General features: G+C 40.8%; 1 protein-coding gene across 1 annotated transcript in view; it reads right to left on the reverse strand.

The window, feature by feature from the left end:
* Positions 1–17,288: 17,288 nt before the first annotated feature.
* Positions 17,289–22,141, reverse strand: part of LOC135486865 (protein phosphatase 1 regulatory subunit pprA-like) — a 92,748-nt gene continuing 87,895 nt past the window's right edge. The window contains exon 12 of the transcript XR_010446750.1: positions 17,289–17,503. The gene's annotated coding sequence lies outside the window, so the exon portion shown is untranslated. The remainder of the gene's footprint in view (positions 17,504–22,141) is intronic.

Raw genomic sequence — 22,141 nt, forward strand, 5'->3', positions numbered from 1 at the left:
CAATAGATGCATGTCTGCCTATTGCTTCGCTTCCTTCCATCTAATGATATTGCTTAATTTATGTAAACGAAGAACCCCTGGTTTACAGTTAGCTGCATTGTATAGCCTACACTGCCCCTTTAACACACTTTCTCTCACGTGATTCATATGAATGATGAAAAGTGCAAGATCTCCTCAATGCATAGAAAGGCCTCACTACAGTCTTGCTCTATTCTGCCTACCAGTGAAACGTCACGATGATTTCATGTCAAGTTCCAACCCTCTGTCTCTGTTAGGGATGCCCCATAAACCCTAAATGTTTTTTTCTATACCATGTTTACCTTGCTTCCAACAGGTTTACACTGATACATTGTAACAGATCTTCACTTCACGATCTGATCCGATATTACACCATTCAACAAACAGCAACCTGACAACCATCTCACACTGCGAAGTTTCGCCTGTCATCTGTGACTGTGGTTTTTGACTGTTGAAATTCCTGCAGTTTTCTGCCAAGCTCTTTGCGGATATTTTCTGCCTTGTGCATCGAGGAACTGACTGACTGTCATCAAAGTACCGGTAAGTAGAATGCCTGGAATTATTATGAAATTGGAACAATGGCAATATGCCTGTCTATATCATTGATCTTCGTCCATATAGAAATTCTACCAAGTTTCACTCTCATTCTATTCTTTCTCGCATAAGTAATTCAAAACCCTTGTAATGCACCAAAGATATCCTGGAATCTATGACATAGTTATAGTTAAAGAAAATGTCACACTTTTCGGCCCTCCTTGTCATCATAACAACAGCAGGATCAGACTTGCTCTAGATCATGCCATGCATGTATTATTTCTCTGCTTAGACTTTCCCTATTTATAGCTGCTGTTCCCCCCCCCCCATAAGTCTGACACAATATAAGTGCACCCCACAAGTCCTACATCTATTGTCCGACAATTAGAAATAGGTGTCATAAGTCTTGACAATCAAAAAAAGGTGCAAGCTACTCCTGACACACCACAAATCCAACAATAAAAATCCGAATGGATGCTCTGGTGATGGACTTGCGGACTGCTAGACCCACGGGATCTCCGACTTATGCGGTGTCAGACTTTTGGGGTGTCAAACATATGGGATGTTGGATAAGGTGTTGGACTTGTTGTGTGTGGGACTTGTCATTTGTCGGACTTATTATGTGCCACACTTGTATGCGGGTGGGGGATCTTTATAGCCCGCAATCTTAACATAGTTTCTAAAACATGTTTTCTTTCCTTTTCAGATTTCAAGTCCAGCAGCTTGTTCCAGTAACTGATAGCATATTAAGCATACATAGCATGAAAAAGCATACAATAGCATATTAAAGCATACAGTAGCAGATCAAAGCATACGATAGCATATGGAAGTAGACATACTATAGCAAACCATCCAATACGAATATCAAAGCATACCATAACATATCAAAGCATCCAATACGATATCAAAGCATACCATAACATATCAAAGCATCCAACACAATATCAAAGCATACCATAACTTATCAAAGCATCCAATATCAAAGCATACCATAACTTATCAAAGCATCCAATACGATATCAAAGCATACCATAATATATCAAAGCATCCAATACGATATCAAAGCATACCATAATATATCAAAGCATCCAATACGATATCAAATCATACCATAATATATCAAAGCAAACAATAGTGCGTCTTCAAGCTTATAACATCTACCTGCCAAAATAAAGAAAAGAATAACCGACTTGCCGGTAACCTGTTTTCTGTGTCTTCTGTTTCAAGAATAAAGCTATTATATTCACTGCAGTTCTTCCACTTCTTCTTTTAGTGAGCTCTTCACTTTGTATTACCTGCATCTCCAGATACCACTACAGAACCTTTTCTTATACCAATTACTTGTAGTATTGTAGAATTTTTGTGAAGATGGTGTCTCTAGAACAATATCGTTCAGCTATTGGCGGTTACATATCCATTGCAAGAAAAAAAAGTCAACCAAAACCACTTCATGCATGTGGCTGTTCAAAAAGAATTAGAAAGAGTAGGAAAATGTATTTCGAAAAGTGTGACGATGAAATACATACCTACAATATATGGTTTGATGAGATAACACACACTGAATCAGCGCTTGATGTCCTTAGAGAAATGGCATATTACAGTTCCCTGCAGACAACATGGGATTATTATGCATCATGCTTCACACTAGAGCAACTACTGTTACATATCTTCTATGCATCAAATCACCTTATACTTTCTGGTGATGTTGAATCCAACCCAGGACCAATGAATACTGTCAAAGGTAATTTCCACCAAGGAGATCTGGGTATCTTTAACATTGATTCAGCTGGTAAACAGTGTGTTGCTAATTGCATAACTTCATTGCTGTACACATTCATCAAGTCGCCAAGTCTGTGGACCTCATGTGACCTGGATACAATATTGTTACATGGGGATGAATTGTACAAAAGTCTTGGTATTGCTGGCTATCTTGCTATTGATGAGATACCATCATTTATCAAATTTGATGATGAACATTACTTCAAAGTCAAGCCACATGGTATTACCAAGAATGTTCTCATTACTGATAGACTAAACCAATCGTTGATTGCTGATGATTCAATATTTATAACTTTGAGTGAAGCCTTTGATAAACTTACACCAACAGGGTGGTCAGTGTTCATCATCCAGTCAGTTGCAATTGCATTGTTCTGCATAGAAAACTGTTACTTTCTCTTTGACCCTCATAGCCGTAATGCAGTTGGACTTGTTGACACTGAAGGTTCCTCAGTACTGATTCCCTTCCATAATAGGTCACTTGTCAATCAGTTCCTAACACAGTATGCAGTCAATCTTGGGCTCCAGGTTTCAGATAACCAACATGTTCAAATGACTTTATTCAAAATTTCATCAGTCACGGCTAAGGCATTCAAACTTGGCCAAAAAAGAACCATGAAAGAGCAAGTTCCAATCATATCCTCAGCCAGCTATTCAACAGTGCATGATGCTAAAAAATCACGGATCATTGAAAATGTGGCAGAATGTGAACAAGAATCATCATCACTTCCTAGGACAACATTAACCAGAAATAATGGTAACTACAATAGACCTCAGGATTCTGTAATTGAAGACAAACAAGATAAACTTTCTGCATATTTCACCGATCAAGGGAAAAAAGCAAAAGAAAAAAAGGAAAAGATACAGCAGTACAAGAAGGACTACATGAAATCATACATGCAACAAAAAAGATCCAACAATAAAGAAAAGGCTAAGGAACTAAAAAAGAAGCAGTCAGTGAGATGCAATCCAGAATATAGTGCAAAAGAACTAGGGAAAAAACAGTCGATGAGAGACGACCCAGAGAACAGAAAAAAAGAGAAATCACAAGGAAAATCCTCTAAGCGAAACAGGAGAACTGTTCCCGAATATAGTGCAAAAGAACTAGAAAAGAAACAGACAGTAAGGAAAGATCCTGAATATAGTGCAAAAGAACTAGAAAAGAAACAGACAGTAAGGAAAGATCCTGAATATAGTGCAAAAGAACTAGGAAAAAAACAGTCAATGAGAGATGACCCAGAGAACAGAAAAAAAGAGAAATCACAAGGAAAATCCTCAAAGCGAAACAGAAGAACTGTTCCCCAATATAGTGCAAAAGAACTAGAAAAGAAGCAGACTGTAAGGAAACATCCTGAATATAGTGCAAAAGAACTCAATAGAAAGCAGGCAAAAAGAGATGATACAGATTTCAGAAACAAAGAAAAAGAACAAGGTATTGCTTCAAAACGAAGAAGAAGATGTAGTCCAAAATACCAAGCTCATGAAAAGAAAATTTGTTCTGCTACCAAATATGGTAATAACCTTGATTTGAATATTGAAGAATTTCATAGAACGATAGCTACAGGACCTATGTTTGTTTGTTCTTGTTGCCACCAGACTTGGTTCAAAGAATCTGTGATAAATGTACAAAAAATGCGAACGGAGTGTAAACAGTCACAACTCCTAAAGGAATGTCTCACGAACTATAAATCTGTGAATGACTGTGAATGGATTTGTAGAACATGCCGTGATTCCATTAAAAAAGGAACGGTACCAAAGCTGTCAGTCGCCAATTACATGGGGTTTGTTCCAAAGCCGCCTGAGCTTGACTTGCATCAACTTGAAGAGAGGTTAATATCATTAAGGATACCATTCATGCAGATGAGAGAACTTCCTGTTGGAGGACAGAAGATGGTTCGTGGTAATGTTGTAAATGTTCCCATTGATGTCTGCAAAACCGTCCAATCACTTCCAAGAAATCTCTCTAATATGGAGACTGTGCCTGTGAAATTGCGTCGTAAATTGCAGTACAAACGAAATGAATTTGTTGAAAACATCCGGCCTACCAAAGTGTTAAAAGCACTGAAGTGGTTAAAAGAACATGGCAGTGTCTATAAAGATGCCGATATAGAAATAAATGGTGACTGGGTAGATTCATTGAATGATCACCAATCTGGAGACCTCGTGGAGTTCATAGACCAATTTCATACCAGATCAACACCTTTTGATGAAAATGAACCTGTTCCAAGCTCTTCACAGCTAACTCCTGGACGTAAGTGCAAACATCCAAAATCAGACAATCAGTCAGCTGATGATGATGATGATGATGATGATGATGACAACTTCAGTGAAATCGATGAAACGGAGAGGACAACAGGAAATATGGATACCATGTTGGATGCACCAGAAGTCATAGAACCCCAAGAATATGTTTTTGCCCCAGGAGAAGGACAAGTACCAATCAGTTTATACCATGATAATGATGCAGAGTATTTATCTTTCCCATGTATATTTTGTGGTGAACGCAGACCTAACCCAGATTCTCATGTTCATTACAGTGACCGATGCAAATACGAGTTGAGGCATGTTGATCGAAGAGTAGCTGCAAATGTTCCTAACCTGTTCTTTAAGTTGAAGAAACTGCAGATGAAGCAGATTACTGATAAAGTGTCATTAGCTGTGCGGCGTTGTCAGAGTAAAGGAAAATCATATACTGCTGAACAAATGTTGAAAGATGATGTACGATCCGAAATGGATCACCTAAATGAAGGCTATTTGATATTCAGAACCATCAGAAACTCCCCATCGTACCTTGAAAATAAGAACAAGAGGCCCAAAGGCCTGGCGCTCAGCTGAAATGGATAGGTGAAGGCAAGGGCCAAGTGTGTGTCGGTACCGTTATTATGAGGCAACATGAAGCTATAACGTCTAGCACGCAGAAGTGCTGGTGCGAAGACCTTCTTGCTATATCAGTGCATGCTGAAGTACTGAGTTGACGTCACCCTGCTATATGACGTAAAGTCATTTCTATTGCCGTTGCAGCAGTGGGGTGTGTGATGACGTCAAGGAGTTGTGTGGTGACGTCAAAGAGTGGAGTCCTTGTCTTCATGCAGCGTAGGTGGAACTACTAACATGCACATGGACACAAGGTACATAATTATTACAGTGTATTTTGTGAGGTGGGGCCTGGTGCTTTACAATGGTCAAATGAACCGACTGTTGTCTGGACATTGATGAAGTGGATGCAGCCAAATGTTTGGGACGGTCTTTTTTGTATGTGAAGAAAAGAAGATAAAGAGTTGGTTAACAAAATGAACTTTATTGGTGTGACAGATATTTGATGCCTTTCGGCAGATATTTGAAGCGCCTTGCGGCAGATATTTGTTGCCTTGCGGCAGATATTTGATAACGCTCTCCGGGAATGGAAAGCAGTAAAACGAGTAAGCACACCTTACTCTGAATGTGGGAACAGCAAGTGCTTTCCTGGACTTGAAATGTGCCAACGACTCCTCTTGCAATAACCAACAAAGGTAAATCTGTAAAAAAAGAGAAGAGAAATTAACACTGACTGAATAAAAAAAGGTGACATAGACGGGGAAATGTACACCACCAGATACAGTCTGTGCTTGACCAGGCATCGGTCAGATGATATCCTGAACAAGGCATCTATGGAAGCAAATCCAGAAAGAGACTTAACCTTCGAAGGGCACACTTATTACTCAGTGAAAAGTCAGTTCTGTGGGCTGTTTTCCAATTCAAAATAAAAGTGTAACCTCTTTAAATTAGTCTCACAGACTGAACCATAACACTCAACAGCCAACCGTGCCCACATGATGTGAGCCGAGAGCTGCAAGATGAGCGAGTGGTGTACTACATTTTGAAAATTGTCTATCGTCTACGACATGTGACAGAACAGGATCTAGTGGACTTAATGATGAGGTACTATCAAATAAGGTGTCCATCAATTGAATCATGAGGGCCTGTTGAGTTATCCTCTTAGTAGGTACGCCGATGACGCCACGATCGCGTAGCGTCATTTACGCCACTCGATCGCGCGACCCAAATTCTGACCCCGTTTTGCATATTGATAGTTCATTGCCGTAATAGGAGTACGAATCGTACAGTACAGAAATTAGCTCTGTATTCAATAGCCAATCAAAGACTAGCTCTACTGCCTCGTTTTCGAATTTTCATTCTAGCATTTTTGGTTCCGGAGAAAATTGAAGTTTGCAATTGTCTTCACTTTCAGAGTCAAAATACAGACAGTTATAAGGTACCAATAACATTTTCCTTGCATCAGTTTGTTTATTATGTATATCTGTTTAGTATACTTTTGACCGCAACGAAATTGTACCAAGCGAAAAAATTTCTCACCGGGCGAAAAATAGTTAGACTGTGAATGTTGACGCCATCTTCAAAAATCCTAGATTTTCACTTCAACAATAAAACAATTATTGAGAAAGTTCCTGAAGTTTAGGAAACTAACTGAGACAAAGGAATTTGCAAGGTTTGAAAAACTGTGTAGTGAGAACTTTTTATGTGTACCAGTGACCCCTCATCGGATCGTTGTCCGAAGACAAATAGTACCCATTGATGCTCCAGGTCTAAGTTCAAGCTCTCCAGTTAAAACAAGGCGGACTGCTGCATGTGGCAATTGTAAAATACTTCGAAGGAACTTGCAAAATTGTATCCGGGAAAAAGATGCCCTGAAAACTAAAAAGAAGGAAGTGAGAAAGAAAAGAGGCAAGGACAGTGAACTAGCACCAAAGAGACTGAATGAAAAGCTGAAGAGGAAGAATAAAATCATTGCCAAACTAAAAGCCAAAATATTAGTTAAAAATAAAACACCATCATCGAACAACTTGACGAATGCAAAACGGAGGGTGAAGTAACACAAGCAGAAGGCTGTCATTGTCGAGACTGAAAAGAAGAGAGCTTCCCAAGCAGTAGCCAGTCAGGTCAGAGAGATAGAAACTGACTTACAAGACCAACTCCTGAGGAAAGAAGAGGAACTTGAAGATCTGAGGTCATCAACCCCTTCTACAGAGACCAATGAATTTGCCAAGGATGGGAAAGCATACAATTTCAAGATGCGGATTATGGTCTACGAGTGCCTAATGTCAAATGTCCCTACAGCCAACATTCCAGGACTAATTCTTTCATTAACAAAACAATTGGGATTTGATTTAGAAGCAAAGGACATACCGGTTCGCAGCACTGTTGAAAACATGATTATTGAATTAGGGTTAATAAGTGATTTACAGGTGGCGCAGCTTATCTATAATGCACAGAATGTCACATTAGGCTTCGATGCCACAACCCAAGAGGGTATTCATGTCAATGCAATCAATACTACCAGTAAGGATGAGTGTTTAGTTGTTTCATTAGATCAGCTTCCAGGAGGTACAGCTGTTGACTATTCAACTCACGTAACAGAATCGGTTGAACACCTGGCACGCGTTTTGTGTGATTTTGAACCAGAGAAGGATTACAGTGAAGTGAAAAAGAAACTCATATCGCATATTTCTAGTACCATGACAGATCGCGCTGCAGCAAACCACGCTGCAATTAGGATAGTAAATGAGGCTTTTGGAAAAACCCTTCTAGAAGTAAATTGTCATTTACATCCCCTGGACACCATCGCCACGAAATGTCGCACCACATTGCTGTCCCTGGAGACAGAAAAGGGCAAGCTTTTAGGGTTTGGTTGCTTTGCGGAGAAGATAGTTCTTGCATTGAACAAAATGAGGTACAAAGATAGTAAGGGTGATCCTCATGGGTTCAGAGTCTTCCTTGCTGACTACAATTTGCCGCAATCACTAATAATCCGCTACAGGGGTAACAGGTTGCACGTTCTGTTCAAACTAGCTGCAGTTTATGTGACACACTATGATGCAATCAAACTTTACCTTAAAACTAGATGTCTGAATAATTCTACTCTTAAGACTGGTCTTCTTGCAGACTTAGCCACCCTGTAGCCTACCTCGAATTGAAAATCCTCGCCATTCTTGGTAAAGTGTTAACAGGACCATGGATGAAGCATTTCTATCGGGGACAGAATAAACAGATTCATCACATGGATGCATTCAATGAAGTGAAGGAGTGTTATGTGAAGGTAGAGTCTTTGAGAGCGCAGGAGGAAGTCAAACTGAGTGATTTCACTCATGACTTTTTTGGAGACAAGTTGGAGAAGGAGAAGGATCCCCTCATTTGGAGAGAGAATGTTAATGCAGGACAGTTTTCTAGTACCATGAAAGCTCTCTTAAACGCCATTCTTGTCATCAAGAGACAGTACAAGAACTACTGTGCTATGGAAGACACGGCTGAGAGAAGACAGATCCTAGAGAGTGCAAGGACACATAACATTGACTCAGAGGAGGTGATGGGCATGTTTAGTGCCAATTTAGCCAGAGCCCCTCGTGCCACCCTCCTCTTTGTATCCTCTAAAATTCGCGCCATAAAAAACAAGACACTGAAGTTCATCGAGTCACAACCTGAGAAGGAAGCCATGGTTAAAAAGTCGATATTACTTGCTGCCCACCTCAAGAGAAAGACACAGAAGTCAATGGAAGATCTTCAGAAAGAACTGTCACGTCGCATTGCTTGTAAAATGCAGAAGGAGAGCACTGAACAAAGGAAAGTAGAGAAGACGATGCGAGATCTCATATCATCGAAAGACAAAGACCCTTCCTTGTATGCAGACGCCTTCCCTGCTCTTGATAAACCATCTTTAGATATACTTCTGGAGATCGCTTGTGGGGCTATTGTGGGGAGGAGAATGCTTCATAATTGGGCTGAGGCAGGATCCTTCACCGACAAAACCTACCATGCAAAAGTAGAGAAACTGAAAAAGACCACGAAAGGCGACGTTTACACAATTTGCTATTGGGAACTAGATGGAAATTATGAGGAGGACGGTGAAGATTCTAAGATTCCGGTCTATGAATTGGCCACAGACTACATCTGTGGGGACCTACAGTTGCTGTCATAAGTGAATTAGAAGGGGGTGAGTGAGTTCTTGCTCACCTCCAAATTTGACAGGGATGTGTGCAAAGATAAAAAAGTTGCGACAATTTTTGTCAATTTTTTTACGCGCGCGGGCCTCAATTTCTATCATTGTTTTATTGACAAAATGAGCGCTAATTGCAAAATGTTAATTAGCCATAACTTCCTTAAAATAAGCCCTATCAGGCTCATCTTGGTATTTTTGGAAAGCATTTTTAAAGCCCTTTCTAAAAATAACAGACTTAAAGCCATAAAAAAAGTTGAAATTTTCATTGTCCTGCCTACTCTTAGGCTATCGTTTTTGTCTTTGGTATGACTGCAGAATAGCCGGGACACCTGTGTATAAAAGATAGGGCAGTGTACATTTTGTACTGCGGGACAACAACACTGACTGAAAGTGACGCGTAGGAATCTTTTAACTCGTAAAAGTAGTTCGCCAGAAGTGCGCATGTCATGGGCAGTAGGTTGCTGGTCGCGGGTTGCGGGTAGATGGTGGATAAGCTTATGCAAGTCTGAAGTGTTGTTCGGTTGATGGTTGATGGTCGACAGTCGGTTTTAACTTGTATGCCGACTGTAAGGTAAGGTAGATGGTCTATCGTCGATACTACACTACAGTTTACTTGGAAGCATCTACTCACGGACAGCACGGTCGATGGTCGACTGGTCTACCCTATAGTCCAACGTTCGATTGTGAGGTTATTGGCGGTTGATGGTCGATCGTCAATACTTGGCTGGCTGTGCTGATTATCAGTATGCCGTAGCCTTAGTCTTAACTTTCCATTTTGATGGGGGTGCACCTACACGATAGGACCATGCATGCAGTAGACATTCCCGTTGGCGTTTCGTTGCCATGGCCGAATCCGACTTGGTGATTACGCATACTCGGGTGCATACTTAGCGTGAATTCACTGAATACCTCCATGTGTTCACCCATGGAGGTACCTCCATGGTTCACCTAATACTTGTGGATGACGTCCAAGATGTATGAATCAGTGAAATGCAGACCGCCGCCAGGAAAGTGTCAAACAGGAGAGAAGATACTTGAGAGTACCGGTGAAACATCTGTGGTTGGTTGTTCCCAATATTTCAGTGCCGTGTTTCCATACATTAAGCCTACAAAGCTAGAGAGACCACAACTTTTCAATAGGGGGAAATACAGAAAAACGTCTTAATCTTTATTTGTCTGTTCCTAAATAAAGAGCGGAACACTCAAAACTGGAAACATTCCAAGACATTTCACCGGTACGCTGTTTAAATCTGTTAATATATATACTAGTAGATCTATACCAAAAAAGATAAACACTGATGATACTATTTACATTGCTAGTTGTATTTCATGTCTTAGATTTGAAATTATTACATGTTTGTCAACTTTGCTATGGAATGAACACAAACAGATCAGTCCTGGGTTTCATCGGGGGTAAGCTGGGATAGGATCATGTCCATGTTCTCGCGGTGAGGATGGTACTCCTTGCACATGTCCATAACCCTCTTTGTTATGTGGTCGACCTTATTAAAACCGACACGATAAAGTTCATGGGAGATACGGTATGTTTTTAGCGGACCTACAGTTTCATCGTTGAAGGTGTCCGGGAACGGTTTCATGAACACCACCGTCTTGTATCGGTCCTCCGAGGTATAAAGGGAGCCGAAACCCTCATCAACCAGAGATTGCATGTCAACTGAAAAGTGGAAGACATTGTAATTAATTTATATTCATCTTTTCGACTTGGTGGAGTAATTTTTCTTCATAGTAACCAAAAGTTCAACTTCACCATAATAATCTTCGCTGTAAAGGGACAAGTACAATGTAGGCAGTAAGTGAATGTGCTAAGTTTTTCTTTGAAATTGATGTCTTACTGTCTAACCATCATTTCCCATCTCACCATTCCATGAAATAAATAGCTGCAGCTCACCTTTAAGGTCGATGACAACTGAACCCTTCACGTGGCGTTGTATCTCGGTAATAGTGACCAGTGGACCATTTATGCAAGTATCAATGCGTGTCTTTTCCCCCCCCTCCTCAAGGGTTCGACACCTTTACGACAATATACCCAATGCACTTCACCTAAGCTACGGCAGGAGTTCATTAGACACTTATGGAAAATCGTCAGGTTATCACTTGCTATTATCCAATGATGTGGAAAGATTTCGACACCTAACCACCTTTTCCTAAGATGTTCGACATGCTATCACCTTTTTAGGTCAGAAATCACCAAAGATGTTCGACCACCACAACTCGGCACTGCACTAGCAGCACAGCAGAGATAGGGTCGCAGGGGCTAAAAATCTAGGCCATTATATCGATAACCTCAGGGCTTCAGCGAGTCCTTGGTCTCCAAATCTTACGATGATATGATACAAAGAAAATGAAACACAAATTACCTGCAAAGTATGCCCGAAAGTATGCGAGAACACACGACACACGCGTTCACTACAACAGCATGAAAAGCGTGACAGCGTCGAAAAATTGCGTACCACGCATGCGCAAGGGGGAATCCCCAATCCGGCAAGATTACGACGATGACCCCACCGGGTCTTCGCCAAGATTACGGCAAACAAAACACGGCTGATCCAATCTTGTCGTTAAGCTTTCGGCGCAATATCACAACGACCTCGCACTTCATCGCCAAGAATACGACAATTCCAGGAAGAAAATACCTCAAGCTTCGGCAGAGAAACGGCGCCGAATCTTGTCGACCCTTGAGGAGGGGGGGAAAAGATACGCATTGATACTTGCATTAGTCGACAAATCGCCCGACACACCCGTTCCCGTCGTGTATTCACTTTCGCCAAACTAACCTTGTTCTCATCGGGCGGACCTTGAATAGACTGATGAAGAGGAAATTTGATGACCGACTAAATACACATGCTACGATTGGAGCCCGCGTTTATGAATTTGAGATTTAACATTTAGAGTACGCGGGTATATTCAATGAAAGTTAAATGGAGTATATTTCTTATTTTTTGAACTATGATATTAGGGATATTGTATGGATGATGTCAGTCTTGTCTAGATTTATTTTGAATATAAAATTTTTGACTATATTGTCATTTGGGACTGTGGATTAATATGAACACTGATGAATATTGTCCATCAACACATACCTCCATCATATATGATCTTTGTTCGGTCACTGCTCCTAGTATAGCTCGGGCGAATTTCACGAACGACACATCTATCTCAGTTGGTATGTCTACAGGCACCTGTTTAATCTGGCAATCCAACGTCGTGAGGAGAATGTGGAATAGGCAAGAGAGCCTTAGTAAGTGAATGATGTCTTTACTGGAGAAGTCTAAAGCGCTGGCCTGTCCAGGTTGTGTACCTGGAATGAGGAGGTTGATCGCTGCTGCTGCACCTTCGTCTGAAATGAAAAAAAAGGTTTATGATTAATTCATGATGATCTGGTTATAATTTATAATGATCAGGCTATAATGATGCGTATAGCGTACAGAATGATCCACCCAAAGATTGCTGTGTTGCCCACTAACTATGTTGTAGCCTATATTTAAAAATGGGTGACTCATTTTCATACTACTTCAATTTTCGTCACAGGATGTCCTTTTACCAGGTTAAGCTAACAGAATGAAAATCATGTGAATTAGCGTGCCATAGTTAGGAAAGAGTATATTTACCATCGCTATCAGACCTGTACATTTCATTTATAAGGGCACTTGCTTCATCATTGAGTTCGTCGAAGATCTGTTGACCTTGTCTATCAAGAGTGTACGTCACACCTTCTTTGTTGACGTGATATATCTCCTTGAATGTCGCGATGAAGTTTGAGACCCCCGAGTCCTTGAGTTTTCTCTGGTTACGTTTTATGTCGCATGATTTGTATCTCTTTGGTTTGCACACCATGAATAAAAACCTATCGAGGAAGCCATCGTTGCATGACGACATCTGCAATAGGTCGTTGAGGAATGGGACAGGTTGGATAGGAATAAAAACACACATGCTTGTGTTAGAAAACCCCCTCTCTCCTGACACGAGGTTAGTGCAATCTCCTTTGCCTCCCCACATTTTGCAGAAGAGTCCCCGTTCACCTTCACCTTTTGATTCTTTAAACCGAATTGCACTCATGATGTTTGTGCCTTCATCGGCAGTGATGATCCCGTACCCTTTGGCAAGCTTTTGGTGTGCTTGTAACCCGGCACTGGTGTATGTTTCCAGTTTTACGTTCAATGGTTCCTCGTCATCTTCTTTGAACGAGTCCAGTACAGATTCCAGGACCTTCCCAAAAACGATTGATTTACCACTGGAGGGGTCGCACATGTTGAAGATGTACGTGTTCAGCGTTGACGTCAGCCCATCTTCCATTAGGGGCACTCGTGACTTTGGTCCTGCAAAGGTTCCTGTCAGGGTTAACAACGCAGGCATGACCATATTGATGTTACAGCACTCGGCTATATCAAAGACTTCCAGCCAGTCTAGCACCTCCTTCATGGGCATCTCATTCCATGGTATCTTCTTCGCCCATGTTTGACTATACACTCTTTTGACTTCTTCTCGTCGAATCGTTTTTTTGGAGGCCATCTGGAATAACATGAAATAAAAGTTGGTAAAAACCAGAAAACACTTAAACGTTGAGTAAAACAGAAAATGGATGTACCGCATTTGCGAATAATATATGTGAACCATTAAAATAAAATTGAAAGAAAACCGAAAAATCGAAGTCATATTTTTCTTAAATTCAAATCAATCAAGGCATGTAGGTATACAGGTGGAGTACAGTTCGACTTACCTTGATTGTTGCTCATTAAATGAATGAAACGTCCAGCTTTCCCGTCTCTTTATATACCCTGTGGTATGTTGGGCTTAAAGGCGCGTTGAGTTGGCGCCCCAGATTTAAATTCATAAATCCTGCTTATAGTCCACTCCAATTTCCATTTATTTTGGCGCTGTGAAAATACTTCTGTCTCTGTGATAACATTACTGTAAGAACATGTGCTGTGTGAAAAAGAGATGGGCGCATAAAAAATATTGTGTATATATATATTCTTGGAAGAGGCATTAACTTTTGGGCATGGCCATAAATGTCAAGTATATACTGGGTAACCTTTAAAAAAGTTTCGGGAAGTAAATAAGCAAACAAGTGGAACCGAAATCAGATCAGAGTGTTTCCGTATTCAGGGCAGATTAAAGTTTGGTTTGGAGTTTGGGCCGATTCGAGTTAAGCAGCGATTGTCCAATGAATAAATTATGAGGACTATAAATTAAATAATGACTTGCATGCTTTGCCCGTCTCATGCCGTTCAGAGGGGAACTTACAGTATTATATACATGACATATATATATTGTTGTTATACGTGTATATGTACAAACGAATCGCCAATTAATCATACCGTTTGAGATGTCGAGCAGTTGCCAAGCGAGTTCGTTACCTGATGAAGGATTAAAAAGGTTCATGGATGCCGACGATGATAGCTGGTTGCCAAGCTATAAGCGACATGAAAAGTCAAAATTCATTACATTGGAACGACTCACTAATGAAATACTGTCTTCGAAAAAGGGAACAATTTTGTGGTGTATTGAATCGAAATTATTGGGAGAGCACCCTCCCATTTGTTGTGTGTGCAGTAACGCAATGTCTCTCGTAAAGGCAAAATGTTCCGACGGGTGGGAATGGTCATGCCAAAGGCGAATCAATAAGAAAAAACATCATAGAACTCAGTCTATCAGAAAAGGAAGCTGGTTTGAAAAGTCCAACCTAACAATTGCCGAAATTTTACGTTTAACGTATGCCTTCGCCCACAATTGGCCACAAAGTAACATGGCTCACAAATTCGGCTTTGCTGATCACACAACTACGGAATTGGAGTAACTTTTTCCGGGAATTACTGACTGAGGTAACCATGAAGAACTGTTCTAAGATAGGGGGTGTAGGAGTAACCGTGGAGATAGATGAAAGTTTGTTTGGCCAAAGGAAATACCACCGAGGTCGCGTTGTAGAAGGACAGTGGGTGTTTGGGGGCGTAGAAAGGGGTAATAGAGGAAATATGTTCATGGTAAAAGTCGACAGACGAGATGCTGCAACTCTGATCCCTATTATCCAGCACTGGATTCAACCTGGGACAACGATCATGAGTGACTGTTGGAGGGCATACATGTCACTCAATCAAAAGGACTTTCATCATTTGACTGTAAATCACTCGGTCAACTTTGTGGACCCTGACAGTGGCGCTTGTACAAACACAATAGAAGGGTCATGGTTTCATGCTAAGAGAAGCTTACCGACATACGGCACCAGAAAGCATTTTTTGGAGTCTTATCTTGGTGCGCACATGTGGCGGGTAAAAGTAAAAACCAGGAACTGTGATCCGTTCATCGAATTGTGTAAAGCTATTGGGCGGGAATACAGCTTTGGCACATGGGCTCTTCCGGCATTATAGAGTAATTACAGATAAATGGTATCTAATTGGGGATGTTTGAGCTATCAATCTCCGCGTTAAAGTAATAGCTAGTAAACCCCCCCCCCCCCCCAATTTCGTGCTCTTAGTATAGGCCTAGTGGATGAGGTCAAGTCCCAGTGTTAGCTTGGTGTTACACAAAGAAAGTGTTGAAAATTTGAGACTCTTCTGCTGGTTATATACCGTACCATCTAACACCAGGACTAAATGTGAATTCATAGTGTTAGGATGCTGCTCTATCACGCTATTGTGATACTAGTACTGGCCCCGTACCTCAACCCTAGCACCGAGTACATGATACAAGTTTCACACTAACACCAAGCTTAACACTGAGACTTGACCTCACCCAATGTAGCCAAGTCGTTTTCATGGGACCACGTTCTATGGTACCAGGTGTGGTGGACAATGGTCCGTGTAGCCGAAATATTTAATTATGAAACATCATTTTGAAAATGCTATTGACTAAAGAAGTGAAAAATGTTAGAGATTTATCCTGTGTACTATAATATAATACATTATGTATAACCAAATGCCTACATCTTTGAATAAATCAACATGATATATAGATTTAAATGTTAAACTAGTATTGGGCAATTCGCCTAACAGCAAATTGCAGACCATATCCCTGGTGAAAGTATTTTGTCATGTTGAGAAATTAGGTTTGCACCAGGATATAACCAGATAACCTGAATAACCAGCTGAATCAGGTTGTGACAGTAGGTGCATCATAAATACTAGAATTAGCGATGGTTCTGGGACTGCAACAACTCAGCATATGGATGGTCAGAATCCAGCAGACAACAAGCAAATGTAATCTGAATCTCAACATCTTTCGTATCTTTTGATGAGTTTTCTGGTCGAGTGAGGGAAACCAGTTGGCCATCTGATATGGCTGGTGGGGATGAAAGCTTCCAATGTTGGGACGACCAATAATACATTGCGTCTCCACAGTATTTATATTATAATACCTCCCTCCATGCACACATGGTTCTGCTGCCAATTTTTTCTTCAAATGATCTAGGTGTCAATCATGCACTTGTGGGTACTGGCACCACGTAGGTAACTTCTGATCTGATCTTAAGTGGCAGGTTTTTGGTGCTTTGTCCTGGTGCTCATTTTTAAGATGACAAAACACTATCACCAGGGATATGGTCTGCAATTGCTGTTAGGAAAGTCACAACCTGGGGACAAAAAATAAATGTGATTTAGACTTCGCATTCCTTTGAAGTGTAGGTTGCAACATCCCAGGCCATTGATGCATGCATGGTCACAACATAGGGGCAACCGGGAATCATGGCAAGGATTTTTACAACCATTCTTTTGAGGTGTAGATTGTGATGTGAGGGAAGTGTCTTGATCTCTACATAAAATTCCTTCGACATGGTGCCACAAACCAGTCCAGTAGATATATACATGGTCATAGCATACGGCATCGAGACAACCAGTATGCAAGGTTACGGCCAGGCCCAAGGGGTATGACCGATCAGCACTAAGAGTAAAAACGTAAAATGCAATAATATCTTTTTAAACTAACTGCCACAGTAGGCCTTATTTATTCAGTCTTTTTGAAGTAAAAGTATTACAGTGAAAAGAACGAAATACGGCTGGAATATTATACTGGTTTGTCTTCGGACGGCAAATTCAGCACTGCACCGATGTCAAGGTTAAGACGGTTATACGACTTTGCCTCATCAGCTCCTCGTGGTCAAGGCTCCTATATCCGTGACTGATGCGGTCGCAGAACAGAACAGATGCTGATCATCCCCGTAACTGCGTCAGGCTGTAAAACAGAGCGAGGAAATATTTTAACTTCACCAGAAGTTTTATCATTCATTATTCAGACCAACAGACACTGATTACCTGCTAATAGTCTATGAATTTCATTGTCATAATTCAGAACAAACACTTATCACCTTTGCTGACAATATTTTCAGAAGGTGTGTACATTCGTGTGTCCATTTACACTGCACGTGTATACGTGCTTTACTGTACATTTCTACAGGAGTGAGCAGAATGTACAGAAAAACGATCTCCAAAACTGTTGCTTTCAGCACTCGTGACACCTTAAGCGAGGTTTTAGCAATTATTTTCAGTGAAGGTATATCTCATGTGTAGAGTCTGGGTGATTTTCAGACATTCTTAGGTGTTTAAGGCGCACAGTTTGATGAAACTTGCCCGAATTCGTAATTTTTTTTGATGAATGTATATCCGCCATTGCGGGGATCTGGAAACTTTCAGATGACAAGTTTGCCTCAAAAGATGGACGTGCTCCCTATAATCACCCAAACTAACAGCGAATATATATTCTTAAGATCCTTTTCTTGACCTCTGATGAGTTAATTTTGTCTGATGCATGTTTCAACACAAATTTGAGGGCGATTACAATCACGAAAAAATCACACTCCCAGTCTAGAATGCGTAGACGAAATGTCTGTTGGCTCTTCCATGTAGCGGGTATCCTCCCACCTGTTCAGGTCGGGACAGATCAACGTTGAGCAACTTGCCTAATCGGTAAAAACGCGGGAGGCAGTGCTATTACCGGAACGGTTCAGAACCGGCGATTTTCATCAAAAATCACCCGAAAACTAAAAAAGTAAGCAACGGCTGCAAAAATAAAGTACACGTTGTTCGTTAGCAGGTTATGAAACGTAACCTAACCAAATTTCAGGTCGTTCCGTGCGGCAGTTTCGGAGATACGTGTCGAAAACCACATCCCTCGGGTCCTGGCGATCGGCTCAGTAAAAACAATAGACCATATCCACGGAGTTGTGGATATGGTCTAAAAAATAATGAGTGGCCATGATCATGAGTCATCCTGAGGTTCAGCACTGACGACCGAACGTGTGCGAGGGAAGGAGGATACGACTGACTCTTGGTGGATTTTGGAGGATGGCCCTGAGTGTACAATCGACGATCGACCATCAACGCATACATGTACTATCAATGAAACGTTTGTTAACGATGACTCTCGATTTTCGAGGGTGTACAATCGACGATCGACCATCAACCCATACTATCAATCAACCGTTTGTTAACGATCGACCCTCGACCCCGTTTCCTAGAAACGGAAACCTGTCTGCTGCAGACACCCGATGGACTCCATTACTGAAAACACTTGGAAAACTGATTGACAAAGTGGACTACACAGATGAACAAATTGCTGGATTCAACTGGGAGACTAGAAGTAGACTGCTTAGTGCTGATCCTGTGACATGTGCTCGCTATTTTGATCACCGATTTCAGCAGTTTATGAAACTTGTTCTAAAAGGACCACACAATCCATTAGGTGTTATCACAGACAGTTTCTACAGAGTAGAATTTCAGCAAAGGGGATCACCACATATTCATATGGCCTTATGGATAGAAAATGCGCCTACCTATGCTACAACATCAGAAGACGAAGTAGTAGAATTTATTGACAAAGTCATAAGTGTGTCTGCAGATGTTCCAGATAAGGATAAACAGTTCCTTGACCTTCAATACCATAAACATTCTAAAACATGCAGAAAGGGACGATTAGCAGTCTGTAGATTTGGACTACCACTGCCACCGATGAAAGAAACAAGAATCTTAGAACCACTCGATCCTGACACTGACAAAGGACCATATTTGAAAAAATATGAATTGTTGCAAAGTTTCCTGAAAGATATGGGTGACGGAAAACATATTACATGGACCTTCGAAGAATTTCTTGATCAGTTACACATGGATGAAGATGAGTACATCAAAGTGATAAGATCATCTCTGAAATCGCCCAAAGTCTTCTTGAAGCGAGAGCCGTGTGAAATACGTATCAATCCGAACATGAAACATCTGTTAAGTGCATGGCAGGCTAATCATGACATTCAGTTCATTTTAGATGGGTATGCTGTTGCGGTCTATATCATTTCCTATACATGCAAGGGTCAAAAAGGAATGAGTGCACTTCTTGATACAGCAGCCAAGGAAGCTAAAGCTGATAACATGGAATTGAAACAAGCAGTACGGCATATGGGAAATAAGTTCCTTAACGCTGTTGAAACAGGAGCACAAGAGGCAGCTTATTTGGTACTGCAAACACCAATCACCCGGACCTCCAGAGATGTTCTCTTCATTAATACAAACAAGCCAGAAGAACGCCCATTCATCTTGAAAGACAAAGAAAAACTAAAGAAACTGTCTCCTGCTTCCACTGATGTGCAAACCCTTGGACTAATTTCGTGGTATGCCCGTAGACCACAATGCCTCAAAAAACAATGCTTGGCTGATTACGCAGCATGTTTTACTATAAAGTATCCAAAGACAAATGATGAGGATGGTCAATTTGATGACAATATGGACGATGATCCATTGCCACAACAAGAAGATGACATCACACTGGTTCATTTGAAAGCAAATTCTGAAAATCCTCATTTTGAAATTGGTACTTGCTATGTGCTTAAGAGCGGAATGAAAATCACGAAGAGGAAAAATCCACGAGTGATACGATATGTTGGTTTCAGCAAAGAGAATGATCCTGAACAATACTATCGAGAACGTGTGATGCTCTATCACCCCTGGGATAAGAATGAAGACAACCTACTACCGAGTCAGTTTGGCAGTTTTCAACAATATTACAATCACCTACAACAAACGACAGATATTGAATCCCAGAGATTACAGTATGAAAGAAATGGTGAACAATTATTGGAAGCAATTGCCCAGGCACAAGAAGATGACATACTTGATATGGAACAAGACGAAGTAGAAAACACTGTTCAATCAAGCGAATGTTTATTCTTTGATCCAGATCGGCCTGATTCACAAAGAAAATATGATCTTGCTGCTGATCTTGGACTTGCCAATCGACCTTCCCAGCAGGAAGTACAGTATGTCGGACCAAGATTGCCAAATGATGAGTACAAAGACCTATTCCGTTCCCTCAACGAGAAACAGCGTGAAATTTTCACTCACATAGTACAGTCAGTGAAAACAAGGCCTGATAAAAAACTCCATATATTTGTGACTGGAGGAGCAGGTGTTGGAAAGTCTCAGGTTGTACGAACACTATATCAATTCCTTCTCCGATACCTAAGCTCGACGGAAGGCCAGAATCCAGAAGACATCCGAATTCAAATCATTGCACCATCAGGCTTTGCAGCTTATATTGTTGGTGGTTCAACTGTTCATTCAGCATTTGCAATGGGATTCAAGCAAGACCTCACAAAATACAAACCTTTATCATCGGACAAACGCACAGCACTACAGGCAAAATGGAGACATCTGAAATTTCTTATCATTGATGAAATCTCAATGGTGGGTTGTCGAATGATCTTGTTTATCAACCTACGCCTTCAGGAAATAATGCAATCAGAGGCACCGTTTGGAGGGGTTAATGTCATAACAATTGGAGATATGTATCAACTACAACCTGTCTTTGATAAATATATTTTTGAAGACCTTCCCTCACAATACGGAGCCCTTGCAACAAATCTATGGCAGACTCATTTCTATGTATATGAACTGAATCAAATCATGCGTCAACAAGATGACCTCACATTTGCCAATGTACTGAACAGGCTTCGAACAGGACAACATACCAAGTCTGACATAGATTATCTTCTCACGAGAAAGGTTTCCCCAAGTGATCCCAACTACCCAAGTAGAGAACCTCACCTCTTCCCTCTAAGATATACAAGAGATGAGCACAACAAAACTGTATATGACAGCACATCATCTACTAAGGTCACAATAGAAGCACAAGATGTTCTACTGACAAACTGTCCTGACCAAGTTAGAAACAAGATCCAAAACAGTCTGAAAACAGTTGCCCAATATGAATGTCAAGCTGGTCTTGAAAGGGTCCTAAATGTAGCTGTATCACTTATGTATTCAGTTTCTCTTAATCTGAATGTTGAAGATGGCCTAGTAAATGGAGCAACGTGCATTGTAAAAGATATCCAACATCAAAAAGACTGCCACAACCCATCAATCATTTGGGTGGAGTTCGAGGAATCAAAAATTGGCCAACAACACAGAAACGCTCATCGAACATTTTATACATCGACCACTGATAAAAGTTGGACTCCGATATTTGCTGTCAAAAGGTCATTTGGTTGGGGACAGTCAAATAACTATCATGTGATGAGGACTCAATTCCCATTGAAACCTAGCAATGCCAGAACAATACATTCCTCACAAGGAGGCACATTCAGGAAATTAGTGATAAATATGAAAAACTGCCCAAGTGCTATTTCAAAACATGCCCACTATGTTGCAATAAGTCGTGTTCGATCATTATCTGACCTCTACATTCTTGACCTAGCTGAAGACAGAATCTCTCAATCACCAGCTGTTGAACAGTACATGTACACTATGAAAGCACAAAGATCTCTCAGGTTATGTTATACACCTGTGTATCAACAAAAGCAATTGAACCTAGTATTCCATGACAACCAAG

The sequence above is a fragment of the Lineus longissimus genome, chromosome 4 (assembly GCF_910592395.1).
Source record: "Lineus longissimus chromosome 4, tnLinLong1.2, whole genome shotgun sequence".
Classification (NCBI taxonomy): Eukaryota; Metazoa; Nemertea; class Pilidiophora; order Heteronemertea; family Lineidae; genus Lineus; species Lineus longissimus.